This window comes from Equus caballus, chromosome 23 (genome assembly GCF_041296265.1).
Source record: "Equus caballus isolate H_3958 breed thoroughbred chromosome 23, TB-T2T, whole genome shotgun sequence".
NCBI classification, from domain to species: domain Eukaryota; kingdom Metazoa; phylum Chordata; class Mammalia; order Perissodactyla; family Equidae; genus Equus; species Equus caballus.
Window position 1 is genome coordinate 40,090,989 of NC_091706.1, and position 15,444 is coordinate 40,106,432.

At 36.5% G+C, this 15,444-nt stretch overlaps 1 protein-coding gene across 7 annotated transcripts in view; it reads left to right on the plus strand.

Annotated features, from left to right (window-relative positions):
- RIC1 (RIC1 homolog, RAB6A GEF complex partner 1) overlaps positions 1-15,444 on the plus strand; it is a 145,211-nt gene that overhangs the window by 32,179 nt on the left and 97,588 nt on the right. The window lies entirely within an intron of this gene.

Consider the following 15,444-nt stretch of genomic DNA (forward strand, 5'->3'; position numbering starts at 1 on the left):
GGCCAGTCTGCATTTGGGTTGGCTGTCTGCAGCCACTTGATGGGTAGTGCTTGTGCTAGTAAGGCTGATGTTTTTGTTGGGTGAGTAGCGCTTGTGTGGGTGGGACTGCTGTGCTCAGCTGGCGAGTTGTGGCCCTGCTGCTGCTCTTGGTGAGTGGGGTGCCTTCATATGGGCTGGGTACTCCATTTGACAGGCTGGTCGCAGGTGGGCCACTGTGCTCAATTGGCAGGGTACCTTCACATGGGCAGGTTCTGCGCTCAGTGGGTGGATCTGGCTGGGCTGCTGTACTAGGCAGATGGGGCACCTTCCTGTGTCCTGGGCCACTGCACTTGGTGGGGCGCCTTTGTGCAGGCTGAGCTGTGTCACTCAGTAGGGAGAGTTCACTTGGATGGGCTGCCATAGTTGGTAGGTGTACCTGTGGACTGGGCTACCACTCCGAAAGCATTCTTACTGGGGCCAGGCTGCCCTTGCCTCCACTCACAGTCACGCTGGTTGCTATGAGAGGATCCATAACTTGGATTACTCTCACCAGGGAGGTGGAAGTGTCCACTAACTGCTGCTTGCTGGCAGTCCAGTCAACCCACCTTCGGATGTATAGCTGTGTGGATCTCTCAAGCATCCTGTTGTATTGTATAGAGAATTCTCTGTTGGTTAATGGATGTCTGTTTAGTTGTAACTTAGAGGAGGGAGGCAAAGGGAGCAATTCATTCTGCCATTGTACTGACAACATTCCAGATTTATTTTATTTTTAGTAGATTAGGTCGTTTTTCTTGCAGACCACCCCCACACTTTGAATTTGTCTAGGTGTTAATGTGTTTCTGAGTTCTCTGTTTTTCTTGTAAACTGGAAGTTATGTTTAAAGGCCTGGTTAGGTTAAAGTTAAACATATACAGTATGAATACTTTTTGGACGATGTTGTATTTATGAAATTAACTTCAATTTCTATTCAGGAACACTTGTTAATTGAGGTAATATTTCATGGGATAAAGGATGGTAACAGGGTGGGAGAGAAAACAGCCTGATTTCAAGAACTTGAAAATGGGAATCATATATTTTTCAAATATTAGTGATTTCATATAGAAGAGAACGAAAATAGGCAAAGTTTGTTGGCTATCCTCTTCCTGTACATGAGGTTGATTGTCTCATTTTAGTGCCAAGCGTATTGGTGTTGAGATTTGAGACATCAGCCACAGTCAGTAGCTCCTGCCCTTAAGGAAAATTGAAGCATAAAGTTAGTTACTCATTATTACTGACACAGTAACAATAGAAGAAACTTCTTGTTATTGATAAAAGTGCCCTGTATTTACTTTGAAAACAATGCCTAATAGATTGTTGACAATTAACCAGAAAATCTTTTTTGACAATCATCTAAAATATGTTAGTAATCTTTCCTGCCTTTTTAAACAGCACTCAGTATATTTAAATGATGGCTTATTTACTTAATTTTAGATTTTTTCTTGAGGTATAATTTATGTACAGTGAAGTGTTGATGGTAAGTAGTTCTTGATGTGCATATATTATATAACCATTATCCCAATCAAGATTCAGAACATTTTCGTCACCCCAGAAAGTCCCCTGGGCCCACTTTAAGCCAGTCTGCTGCCCCTCTCCCCTTCCAGGCATCTGGTGGTTTGCCTTGGTCCAAGCCCTATAATGCCAACTCTCGACCTTTTTAAAGATCTTTAACCTTTTTAAAGATCTTGTCATCATTGCCTAAGCTATAGGTGGAAGTGATATGTTACTGCTATCCTAACTAGGAATTTTGAATAAATCATCTCAAAGAAGCAGTTGGGATCTCTGTTGTATTTTTAGTAATGTGATCCTGAGACATTGAAATAATAAAATAGCAACAAATAATATTTAGAATGTTTATTGAGTGCCAGGTACTCTGCTAAATGTATTATTTATTTAATCTTTGTAGCAGTGAGATTTAATGAGGTATGTTCTGTTGTTACATGTAATTTAAAGATGCAGAACCTGAAGCACTTGGGAAATTAACTAATTTGCCCAAGCTCACAAAGCTAGTAAATGGCAGAGCCAGTATTTGAACCTCACGTTCGGACTTCAGAGCCTATATTCTTAACCTCACTCTATTATATTCCCTGTTAGTATATGTGACTGAATAGACTTTTTGAAGTGGCCAGGGAACCTAATCACGATTTATAATGAATTTTTCTGTAGAAACAAAAGAACTCCAATATTCAACTTAAAAACTTAAGTATTGGAACAGAATCTCTCTAAAAGTTGGTGACCCCAGATAAAAAAAAAATAGGCAATGGTATTGAATAGGTATTTCTCCAAAGACGAGATCCAGATGGCCAATAAACACCTGAAAAGATGCTCAACATGATTTAGATATTAGAGAAATGTAAATCAAAACCACGAGGTACCACTTCACACTTGCTAGAATGGCTGCAATCAAAAGGCAGACAATAAAAAGTGTTGACAAGAATGTGGAAAAATTAGAACCCTCATGAACTGCTGGAATGAAATGACAAGGATTGCTGGTGGGAATGTAAAATGGTGCAGCCGCTGTGGAAAACGGTTTTGACATTTCCTCAAAAAATTAAACATAGAGTTATCATATGACCCAGCAATTCCATTCCTAGGTATACACCACAAAGATTTGATTACAAGTGTTGAAACAGAAACTTGTATGTGAACACTCATTCAGTATTATTCATAAAAGGAATGTAGTACTGATACATGCTACAACATGGATGAAACTTAAAACATTATGCTAAGTTTCATAAGTCCATATTATTGTACGTTATTCTTTGTTTTGATATGGGTACGAGCAGAGTAAAAACCTCAGATTTGGTATGCTTTCTCATTCCCAAAGTAGAGAGATTATTCATTTTTAGAAACTGAAAGTTTATATAAATACGTGAATATTGGAATATTTAGAAATGAAAAATTAGTAAATACTGAAACATACTATGGTTTTAAATTAGTGATTGATAATTTCTCTAATTTGGGAATCAGAAAGCATACCAAATCTGAGGTTTTTACTCTGCTTGTACCCATATCGAAACCAAGAATAATGTACAATAATATGGGCTTATGAAACTAAGTTTTTATGTAAAGCAATCAGGAGTCATAAGTTTCACTTCTCCTCTACAGACTTACATTTTGCACAGATGTTAGTAAGTACTGCTTTGACTCTGTAAATAGCAGAAATCAACATATTTAAAAGGCCAAGAATTAATTATTGACTCTGAAAAAACCTTTCTAGGAAGCAGTTTACTCCTTACAGCACTGCTTCTGTTTCTAAACACATGTACATCTAAAGAAGTCTATGAGATATTTCCTTATGACACATGGCAACATAGAAAGTAGAGTACAAGTTATGCATGAATCTTTTTGTATAAAATTTCATGCTATTAAAACAGATTTCCTTAGCTCTAATTTAAAACTATAGTATGTTTCAGTATTTACTAATTTTTAATTCTAAATATTCCAATATTCATGTATTTTATAAACTTTTTTCATTTCTAAGAATGAATAATGGTCACTGTTGAGCTTTTGCCTTTATTAATCCAATGTGCAAGTTATCACTGCTGATTATAACGATAGAAACCTTTTTTTTTCTTTGAGGAAGATTAGCCTTGATCAAACATCCATGCCCATCTTCCTCTACTTTATTTGTGGGACACTTACCACAGCATGGCTTGATGAGCAGTGCCATGTCCGCACCCGGGATCCGAACTGGCGAACCCCAGGCCACCAAAGTGGAACATGCGAACTTAACTGCTGTGCCCCTGGGCCAGCCCATAGAAACCTTTTTAAAAAGCCCGTTTTCTCATTGAATTGGTTACTGTCTCCTTTGTCACCAACATTAAAAAATCATCTTTCAGGTAAATAGGTTGAAGAAATAAAATCCACCAAAAGTAAATATAAAGAAACAATTTAACTTGTATCTTGTATGTATGTGTTTTGGTTGCTAAACCGTTTACCACCAGGTTTTGTTGTTTTTGTCTTCTTTTGGTTTCTCCTACCTTCTGTCATAGTTGAGGATTCTCTTTTAGGCTTTTGCAACAGATTCTTTTTTTTTTTTCCCCCAAAGATTTTATTTTTCCTTTTTCTCCCCAAAGCACCCCGGTACATAGTTGTATATTTTTAGTTGTGAGTCCTTCTGCTTGTGGCATGTGGGATGCTGCCTCAGCATGGCTTGATGAGTGGTGCCATGTCCGCACCCAGCATCCAAACTGACAAAATCCTGGGCCGCTGAAGCGGAGCATGCGAACTTAACCACTCGGCCACGGGGCCAGCCCCCTGCAACAGATTCTAAGTAGGTCTCCTTAAGTATGTTTTTCTTCCTTTAATGAGTTCTTCAAAAGACCATCCAAGATAACTTGTTTTTAATTTTTTTAACAGCTTTTTTTGAGATATAGTTGATATAATATGAATTGCACATGTTTATGGTGTAAATGTGATTAGGTTTGACATGTGTACACCCATCAAACCATTGCTATAATCATGATAGTGGACATAGCCATCACCCCTAGATGTTTCCTCTTGCCTCTTGGTAGTTGCTTCCTACTGCCCTCCTTCTCCAGGCAGTCACTCACCGGCTTCCTTTCTCTCATTGTAGATTAGTTTGTATTTTCTAGAGTTTTGTATGAATGGAATCATACAGTATATACTTGTTTTTTGTTGTACAGCTTTCACTTAGCATAATTATAAAGAGGAAGTTAACATTAGTATGACATTATTAACTAAATTACAAGTCTCATTGAAATTTCCCCCAATTTTTCCACTGATGTTCCTTTTCTGTTCACACTTTTATCCTGTATCCCACATTGCATGTAGTGATTTCTTCTTAGTCTCTTCCATCCTGTAACAGTTCCTCAGTTTTTCCTTGTCTTATGACTTTAATCCTTTGGAGGAGTACTGATCAGTTATTTTGTAGAATCTATCAGCTTGGGTTTGTTTGATTTTTCTCATGAATCGAATAAGTATTTGTTTTTTTGACAAAAATACCACAAAAATGTTGTATTCTTCTCAATGTATCATATCAAAGAGTTGATGATGTTCATGTATCTCATTACTGGTGGTGCTTACCTTGATCACTTGGTTAGTTGGTGTCTTCCAAGTTTCTCCACTGAAAGTTAGTCTTTCCTTTTGTAGTTAAAAAGTATTTTGGGGGAGAAACTATGCATATCCTGTTTTTCCTGAAACTTTTGCTCACTGATTTTAGCATCCATCACTGGATTTTGTCTGCAACTATTATTTTGTGGTGTTTACCTAATGATGATTCTCTATGTCCCTTTTTCCTTCTACACATATTAATTGGAATTCTAATGTAAGAAAGAGCTGTCCCTTTGCGTTCGTTTATTCAGTTACTTATATCAGTATGGCTTCGTAGTTATTTACTTATTAAAATCTGATACTGTGATTATTTTGTTTGAATTTTTTGCCTATTTTTAAAAATTGGGTTTTAATTCTTACTGAGTTTTAAGAATTCTTTATGTGTTCTGGATACAAGTCGTTGGTGCAGATAGGTGATTTATAAATTTTTTTTTCCAGTCTGTGGCATGTCTTTTTATTCTGTTTTAATGTTTATCAATTTTAATTATTTTTCTTTTGTGAATCATGATTTTTGTCTTATCTAAGAAATCTTTGCCTAACCTAATTTTCTCCTGTATTCCTGAACTTTCACAGATTAGGTTTTATATATAGGTCTAAATACCTTGTGAATTAATGTTTTTGCATGGTGCAAAGTATGGATCCAAGTTCTTTTTCTTCATATGGCTATCGTTCCAGCACCGTTTGTTGAAAAGATGATCCTCCCTCCATTGACTTGACCTTGCACCTTCCATTTGACTTTTCTGTTTCTGGACTCTACGTGTTTCATTGATCTGTCAGTCTTGATGCCAGTGCCAAACTGTCTTGATTACTATAACTTTTAATAGGTCTTGAAGGGAGATAGTGCAAGTCTTCCAACTGTTGTTTTTTAAAGCTTTTTTGCTATTCATATTTGTCCTTCAGATTCAAGATTCTCTTCTAGGTTGTTAAAATGAATTCCAAATGGTCTCCCAAATATATTTTTCTTCTCTTCATCCATTGCACATACTATCCAAGGTAATTTTTTTTGAAACAGTACAAAAACCTTATAGATAAAACATGTCATAACAGACTGTAGGAGTAAATCTGAGAACCCAGCTTGTAGTCTTATTGTACTAGACTTCAAAGAGATTTGTAAAATAGTTCCACTGCCTATTTTTTTCTGTTTTAGAAATAGAATTATGTTAGTTTGCAAAGGGTTTTTCTAAATTTTATTTTATTCTGATGTGAACACAACATGAAATCAGCCGTCTTTACAATGCAGTATTAACTGTAAGTAGGATGTTGTACAGCAGATCTCTAGAACTTACTCATCTTGCTTAACTGAAACTTTGTGCCCATTGATGAGCAACTTCTGATTTCCCTCCCCCCTCCCCACCCCCCTCCCAGCTCCTGGCAATCACCATCACGATTTCACTCTTTGATACTGTGAATTTGACTACTTTAGATACATCATATAAGTGGAATCATGTATTATTTGTCCTTCTGTGACTGGCTTATTTTACTAAGTAGTCCTCAAAGTTCATCCATGTAGTTGCATATTGCAGAGTTTCTTTTTTTTTTTTTTAAGCTGAATAATCTTTTATTCTGTGGCTATACCATGTTTTCTTTATCCATTCACCTGACGATAGGCATTTGGGTTGTTTCTCTATCTTAGTGGTTGTGAATATTGCTGCACTGGATATGGGTGTTACCAATATCTCTTCCAGATCCTTACTTCGCTTCTTTGGATAAATACTCAGAAGCAGGATTGCTGGATCATATGGAAGTTCTGTTTTTAATTTTTTGAGGAACCTCTGTTCTCCATATTGGCTGTACCATATTACATTTCCAACAACAGTGTGCAAAGGTTCCAGTTTCTCCACATCCTCACTAACGCTTGTTATCTTTTGGTTTTTTCGTAACGGCTGTCCCGAAAGGTGTGAAGTGATATTTCACTGTGTCCTTTCCCTCATGACTAGTAACATTAAACATCTTTTCACGTACCTGTCAACCATTTGTATGTCTTCTTTGGAGAAATGTCTGTTCAAGTCTTTAGCCTGTTTTTTAGTCAGGTTATTAGTTTTTTGCTATTTAGTTATAGGAGTCGATATATATTTTAGAAATTAACCCCTTATCAGGTATATGGTTTGCAGATATTTTCTCCTATTCTGTAGGTTGCGTTTTCACTCTGTTGGTATTTCCTTTGCTGTGAAGGTTTTCAGTTTGATGTAGTCTCACTTGTCTAGTTTTGCTTTCATTGCCTGTGTTTTTGGTGTTATATCTAGGAAATCACTACCAAGACCAATGTCATAAAGCTTTTACCTCTGGTTTCTTCTAGAGTTTTATAGTTTCAGGTCATATTTTAAGTCATTAAACCACTTTGAATTGACTTTTACGGAGAGTGTTAGATAAAGGTCCAATTTTATTCTTTTGCATGTGGCTATCTTGTTTTCCCAACGCCATTTGTTAAAGAGACTATACTTTTCCCTTTGTGTATACTTGGAACCTTTGTCGAAGATCACTTGACCATATATGTGTGGATTTATTTCTAGGCTCTCTACTCTGTTTCATTGGTCTATATGTCTGTCTTTATGCCAGTACCATATTGTTGTAATTACTGTAGCTTTGTAATATATTTAGAAATCAAGAAGTGTGATGCCTCCAGCTTTGTTTTTCTTTCTCATGATTGATTTAACTATTTGGAGTCTTTGTGGTTCCATATGAATTTTAGAGTTCTTTTCTTATTTCTGTAAAAAATGCCATTGTGATTTTTATAGGGATAGTATTGAATTTGTAGATTGCGTTGGGTATTATGGACATTTTAACTATATTAAGTCCTCCAATCCATAAACATGGCATGTCTTTCCATTTGTTTGTGTCTTTTACCAAATTTCTTTCAGCAGTCAGTATTTTTTAATTTTCAGTGTACAAGTCTTTCACCTCTATAGTTGTTTAATCCTAAGTATCCTATTATTTTTGGTGCTATTGTAAATGGAATTGTTTTCCTAATTTTATTTTCAGGTAGTTTGCTGTTACGTGCATAGGAATGCAAATAATTTTTTTTTTTTTAAAGATTAGCACCTGAGCTAACATCTGTTGCCAGTCTTTTTTTTCTCCTCCCTTCTTCTCCCCAAAGCCCCCCAGTACATAGTTGTATATTCTAGTTGTGAGTGCTTCTGATTGTGCTATGTGGGACGCTGCCTCAGCATGACTTGATGAGCGGTGCTAGGTCTGGGCCCAGGATCCAAACCAGTGAAACCCTCGGCCGCCAAAGTGTGGTGTGCAAACTTAGCCACTCAGCAAGGGGTCCGCCCTGCAAAGGATTTTTATATGTTGACTTTTGCATCCTGAAACTTTACTGAAGTCATTTATTCTAAGTTTTTTTAAAATGAAATCTATTAAATCTATAGTGTTTTCTATATATAAGATCACGTTGTTTGCAAGCAGGGACAATTTTACTTCTTTCTTTTTTGCTTTGGATGCCTTTTACTTCTTTTTCTTGCCTAATTGCTCTGGCTAGGACTTCCAGTACTATTTTGAGTAGAAGTGGTGAGAGTAGGAATCCTTGCCTTGTTCTTCATCTTAGAGGAAAATCTTTCATTTTTTGCTGTTGGGTATGATTTAGCGGTGGGTCTTATATTTAGCCTTTATTTGGAGGTACTTTCACTTCATTCCTAGTTTGTTGAAAGTTTTTAATCATTAAAGGGTCTCAGATTTTGTCAAACACTTTTTCTGCACCTACTGTGATGATATCTGATTTTTGTTCTTTATTCTGTTGATGTAGCATATCACATTAATTGATTTTCGTGTGTTGACTCATCCTTGCATTCCAAGAATGAAATCAAACTTGATTGTGGTGTATGCTCCTTTTAATGTGCTGTTGAATTCCATTTTCTAGTATTTTGTTAAGGACTTTTGCATCTATATTCATCAGGGGTGTTGACCTGTGGTTTTCTTTTCTAGTGGTGTTGTCTGGCTTTGGTATGAGACTTCATAAAATAAATTTGGAAGTGCTCTCACCTCTTCAGTATTTTGGGTTAGCATTAATTTTTCTTTAAATGTTTGGTAGAATTTACCAGTGAAGCCATGTAGTCCTGGGCTTTTCTTTCTTGGGAGGTTTTTGATCACTGATTTAGTGTCTATACTAGTTAGAAGTCTGTTCAGATTTTGTATTTCTTCATAATTCAGTCTTGGTAGGTTGCAAATTTCTGGAACTTTATCCATTTCTTCTAGGTTATCCAGTTTCTTGGCATACAGTTGTTCGTAGTGGTCTTTTATGATCCTTTGTATTTCTGTGGTATCAGTTGGAGTATTTCCTCTTTGATTTCTAATTTTATTTACTTGAGTTTTCTTTCTTTTTTTCTTAGTAAGTCTAGCTGAAGGTTTGTCAATTTTATCTTTTCAAAAAACCAGCTCAGTTTAATTTTTTTCTGTTGTTTTACTCGTCTCTATTTCACTAATTTCTACTCTCATCTTTGCTATTTCCTTCCTTCTGTTAACTTTGGACTTGGTTTGTTCTTTTTCTCATTCCTTGAGGTATAAATTAGGTTGATTTGAGATCTTTCTTCTTTTTTAATTGACGTTCATTGCAATAAACAACTGCTTTTGCTGCATCCCCATAAGTTTTGGTATGTTGTATTGTATTGTTTTTTCTGTTTCAAGACATTTTCTTATTTCTCTTTTGATTTCTTCTTTGACTCTTGTTGTTCAAGAGTATGTTTAATTTCCACATATTTGTGAATTTTCCAGTTTTCCTTTTGCTGTTAACTTCTAGTTTAATTCCATTGTGATCAGAAAAGATAGTTGGTGTGATTTAAGTCTTCTTAAGTTTGTTGACTTGTTTTCTGACCTAACATGTGATCTATCCTGATGAGTGTTCCATGTACACTTGAGAAAAATGTGTTTTTTGCTGTTTGTGAAATGTTCTGTACATGGTTCTTAGGTTAATTTAGTCTTTAGTGTTGTTCAGGTCCTCACTATCCTCAGCAGTGTTCTATGCATTATTGAAAGTGGGGTACTGACGCATCCTACTATTATCGTATTACTGTTTATTTCTCCATTCAGTTCTGTCAGTGTTTGCTTTATATATTTAGGTGATGTTACACCTAACATGTATGCCTTGCATATATGTTTATAATTATGTTTTCCTGGTGGATTTATCCTTTTATCCTTATAATGTCTTTCTTTGTCTTGTCACAGTTTTTGACTTAAAGTCTATTTTGTATGATATAGGTATAGCCACCTCTGCTCTCTTTTGATTACCATTTTCATGGAATATCTTTTCCGTCTTTTCACTTTCGGCCTATGTATATCCTTAAATCTAAAGTGAGTTTCTTATAGACAGCACATAATTTGGTCTTTTTTTCTTTTTTTAAATCCATTCAACCACTCTGTCTTTTGATTGGGGAGTTTAATCTGTTTACATTTAAAGTAATTAGTGATAAAGAAGGATTTACTTTAGCCATTTTGTCATTGTTTTCTTTTAGTCTTATAGTTCTTATGTCCATCTTTTCCTCTTCTGCTGTCTTCCTTTGTGTTGTGTTGATATTTTGTATTGATGTGTTTTGATTCATTTCTCTTTGGTGTAACTTCTATGGATTTTTTTTGTGGTTATCATAGGGCTTCCATAAAATGTAGTTGTAACAGTATCTTAAGCTGAAAACAATTTCAGTTAAGTTGCTTACACTCAACACTTCTACTTCTCCCCCACACTTTATTCTTGTCGTTATTTATATGTATTTATGTTGTGCATCTATTAGTATATTTTTTAGTAAAGTTATTTTAATACTTTAGCCTTTTATCTTTTATACTACAATTAAAAGGAATTTACCCACCACCATTACCGTGTTACAGTAGTTTGTATTTGTCTATATCCTTACCTGTATCAACCAATTTTATACTTTTTTGTGCTATTGTGTTGCTGTTTAGCTACCTTTTCCAACAAGAAGTCCCTTTAGCATTTCTGGTAAGTAGGTCTAGTGGTGATGAACCCCCTCAGCTTTTGTTTGCTTGGGAAAGACTTTATCTTTCTTCATTTTTGAAGGACAGTTTTGCTGGATATAGTATTTTTAGTAGGCAGCTTTTTTTTTTTTTTTTAGCACTTTGAATAATCATCCCATTCCTTTCTGGCTTGCAAGGTTTCTGCTGAGAAATCCACTTATAGTGTTGTGGGGGTTCCCTTGTATGTGACAAATTGCCTTTTTCTTTTGCTGTCAAAAGTTTTAGCTTTGACTTTTGACAATTTGATTATAATTGTCTTGGTGTGGATTTCTTTGAGTTCCTCTTGTTTGGGGTTCTTTGAGCCTCTTGGATCTGGATATCCATTTCTTTCCCCAAATTTGGGAAGTTTTTAGTCATTATTTCTTTATTGAATAAGCTTTTAGACATTCCTCTCTCTGTTCTCCTTCTACACGTATATTGGTATTCTTGTTGTTGTCTCCTAAGTCCCTTAAACTTTTTTCACTCTTTACTTTTTTCTTTTTGCTCTTGTGATTGAATGATTTCCTGTGACCTTTCTTAGAGTTTGCTAATCCTTTCTTCTGTGTGATTTAGTCTGCTGTTGAATCCCTCTAGTGAGGTTTTCATTTCAGTTATTCTTCAGCTTCGTGACTTCTGTTTGGTACTTTTTTATATTTTCTGTGTCTTTGTTGAAGTTCTCAGTTTGTTCATGCACTGTTCTCCTGATCTCTGAGCCTTTTTATGATGACTATTTTGAATTATTTGTTTGATAAGTCGTATATCTTTGTTTCACTAGAATCTGTTTCTGGAAATTTATCTTGTTTTCTTTTGAACATATTTGCTTGTTTTTTCATCTTCCTTGATGTTCTCTGTTGGTGTCTGTGCACCAGGCAAAGCAGCTACGTTTCTCAGTCTTCACAGATTGACCTCATATAGTAGAAGACTTCCACCAGTCAGCCTGGCCAAAGATTCTGGCGGCCTTTTAGACCTTCATGATAGTCCAGCATGCTTCCTTTGTTCTGCTGCCTCCAGGTGTCTTGGGTATGCTGGATTCCCTCAGTGCACTGGAACAAGTGAGACTGAAGCCATTCCTCAGGTGGCCTCCAGAAAAATTGGATCATTGGATGCTCCATCCATCATCCTTAGGAAGAAGCTGGGAGCTGGGTTTTTTTGTCTGCTTGCTCTATGCTGAGCTGGGAGTGGGGGGTGGGGTTGCTGTGGCAGCCGCCAGCCCAAATCCCTCTGTTCTCACCAGCTCCCTGGTAGTTAGAGTTTGCCAGGTCTCATCAATACCCCCATGAAAGGCAAGACAGAACCCTCCTTTTGGGCAGCCCCCAGAAAAGTTGGGGCATTGGAGTTGTAGATTCTTTCCCTCCCCAGGGAGAAGCTGGGTGCTGGGGTTTTTGTTTCTTTACTCTGTGCTGAGCTGGGGTGGGGGTGGGGGTAGGGGCAATGGCAATTGCCTGCCCACATCTCTCTATCTGTTCTCACTAGCCTTTTGGCAGCTAGATTTTTCCAGATCCCATCAGCACTCTGAGACAGGCAAGACAGAAACCATTCTTTTGGGTAGCCCCTGTAGAAATTGGGGTATTGAGCATGTGGACCAACTCTTTCTTTTCCCAGGAAGAAGCTATGAGCTGGAATTTTTCCTCTATTTGCTCTTATGCTGAGCTGCAGGGAGGAGCTATGGTGACTACCAGTACAAGCCACTATTTCTCTTCTCCCCCGGTGGCTAGATTATGTCAGTTCCGATAGTGCTGCAAGACTAGCAAGACAGAAGCTAGTCCTCTAGGGAGCCCCTGTGAAAGTGTTGGGACATTGGACATGCAGATCACCTCTTTTCCTCCTCAAAGATAAGCTAGGAGCTGGAGGGTTTCATCCTGACTGTATAGCACTGTGTTGGAGGTAGGAATTCTGGTGAAGGGTGTCCTGTATCTCCCTACCAGCTTTGAAGAATCTGATTTTGCATTCATCTAGCATTCAGCTGCCTTTCAATTAGTTTCTGGATTTCTTACAAAAGGAAATTTTTCTGTGAATTGTTGCTGAATCCATGTGTTTGTAAGGGAATGGAGAGTCCAAGGCTTTCTATTATGCCATCTTGTTGATGTCATTCCTCCCAGGGTACTTATTTTTAACTTTTAGTTGATATTTGAAGTACAAGCAATGAAAGTATAGTAGTTTTAACGTGTTTGGAGCTTTGTTAACTCCTTAGGAACTTTTATATTTTACTTTTAGAGATTAGGAAAAGCTTTCAAGGGGATGACTTACATAATTTTGGAAAACAGTGTTTTAACTGGTTATTCTAAGGCTAGAATAAAAGAACCTGTCCATAAGAACTTTATTCTAGTTGGTAAGTTTGTTTTTTATAGGGATGTAGTTAACAATTCCAAACTACTCCATGTATGTGGTGAGTTTGGACAAAGAAGTAAATTATTTGTATGAAATGATAGCCAGGTTTCTCACTGTCAGATAAAAGTTACAAGTAACAGAGAAGGCTAGCATGAGTTGCAGTTTACTTGATCATAGTTGTATGTGTTTCTGTATATGCATATCTGCATATGCATATACAGATCTTCCTCAACTTAAGATGGGGTTACACTCTGATAAACATACCGTAAGTTGAAAATGCATTGAGCAAGGAGTTGGACAAGATTCACGGTTTTCAAAGATTTTTTAAAGCAGTAGAACCCTTTGCGCACACGCAGTGTCATTTCACGAGATGATTTAAGTACGTTTGTATATTTCAGAAGTAAAAAGAAAAAAAGGGAAAAAAAACCCCCCAAAACAGCCCCTTATCATGTAGACATATTCATCCTTCAGTAAATCTCTGAAGGAAGCTGAATCCCAAAGCTGACCTCATCTCAGAGTTGTGCAATTCAGCAATCGATTGAACTCCCATGCTGGAACCCACCATTGTAAAGTCGAAAAATCATAAGTTGAACCATTGTTAGTCAGGGACAGTCTGTATAGAAAGAAATATACAGAGATATGTGTGTATACATGGGTTAGTGTAGGTACATAGATTTCCTGCTGTGTTTGCTGAGAGGACCTAGAAGCAATGATCCCCCACTAGCGACAAGCATCTTGTTTCCAAAATACTATTCTCTAATAAAAAGAAAGAAGAATCCTTGGAAAATGTCTGATTCTAGGGCAAGAGCTGGCAAAGTACAAGTTGACCCTGTGGAGCTTCTTGTAGTGCCAGAAAGTGGATATTCAGTTGTTCCGGCACCATTTGTTGAAAAGGCTGTATTCTCCATTGTGTTACCTTTGCTCGTTTGTCAAAGGTCAGGTGACTGTATGTATGTGGGTCTATTTCTGGGCTCTCCATTCTGTTTCACTGATCTGTTTTCTCTTCTTTTGCCAGTACCACACTGTCTTCATTACTGTGTCTTTATACTAAGTCTTGAAGTTGGGTAGTGTCAGTCTTCTGACTTAGTTCTTCTCCTTCAATATTGAGTTGGCCACTCAGGGTCTTTTGCCTCTCCATGTAAACTTTAGAATCAATTTGTTGATGTCTATAAAGTAACTTGTTGTGATTTGACTGGAATTGTTTTGAATCTGTAGATTAAATTGGGAAGAACTGACATCTTGACAATATTGTCTTCCTATCTATGAACTTGGAATAAATTTTCATTTATTCAGTTCTTTTTTTCTTTTGTTCATCAAATTTTATAGTTTTTCTCATATAGCTCCTGTACATATTTTGTTAGATTTATACTTAAATATTTCTTTTTTTGTTGTTAATACAAATGGTATTGTGTTTTAACCTCAAATTCCACTTATTTATTCCTATTATATAGGAAAACAATTGACTTTATTAACATTGTATTTTGCAACCTTGCTGTAATCACTTCTCATTTCCACAAGTTTTTTTGTTGATTCTTTTGGATTTCCTGTGTAGGCAGTCATGTCACCTGTGAACAAGGACAGTTGTATTTCTGTCTTCCCAATCTGTATATCTTTTATTTCCTTTTGTTGTCTTATTGTGTTAGCTAGGACTGCAAGTATGATTTTGAAAATAAGTGGAGAAAAGGGGATATTCTTACCTTGTTCCTGATCTTAGCAGGAAAGCTTCCAGTTTCTTACCAGTGAGTATGATGTTAGCTATAGGTTTTTTGTATATTCTTTGTCAGATTGAAGAAGGTCCCCTCTATTCCTAGTTTGCTGAGAGTTTTTGTCGTGAATGGGTGTTGGATTTTGTCAAATTCTTTTTCTACGTCTATTGATATTATCATGTGCTTTTTCCTCTTTATGCTGTTGATGTGATGGATTATATTAACTTATTTTCAAATGTTCGTCTGGCCTTGCATAGCTGGAATAAGTCCCACTTGGTTATAGTGTGTAATTCTTTTTATACATTGTTGTATTCGGTTTGCTAATATTTTGTTGAGAATTTCTGCACCTGTGTTCATGAGAAATTGATGTGTTGTTTTATTT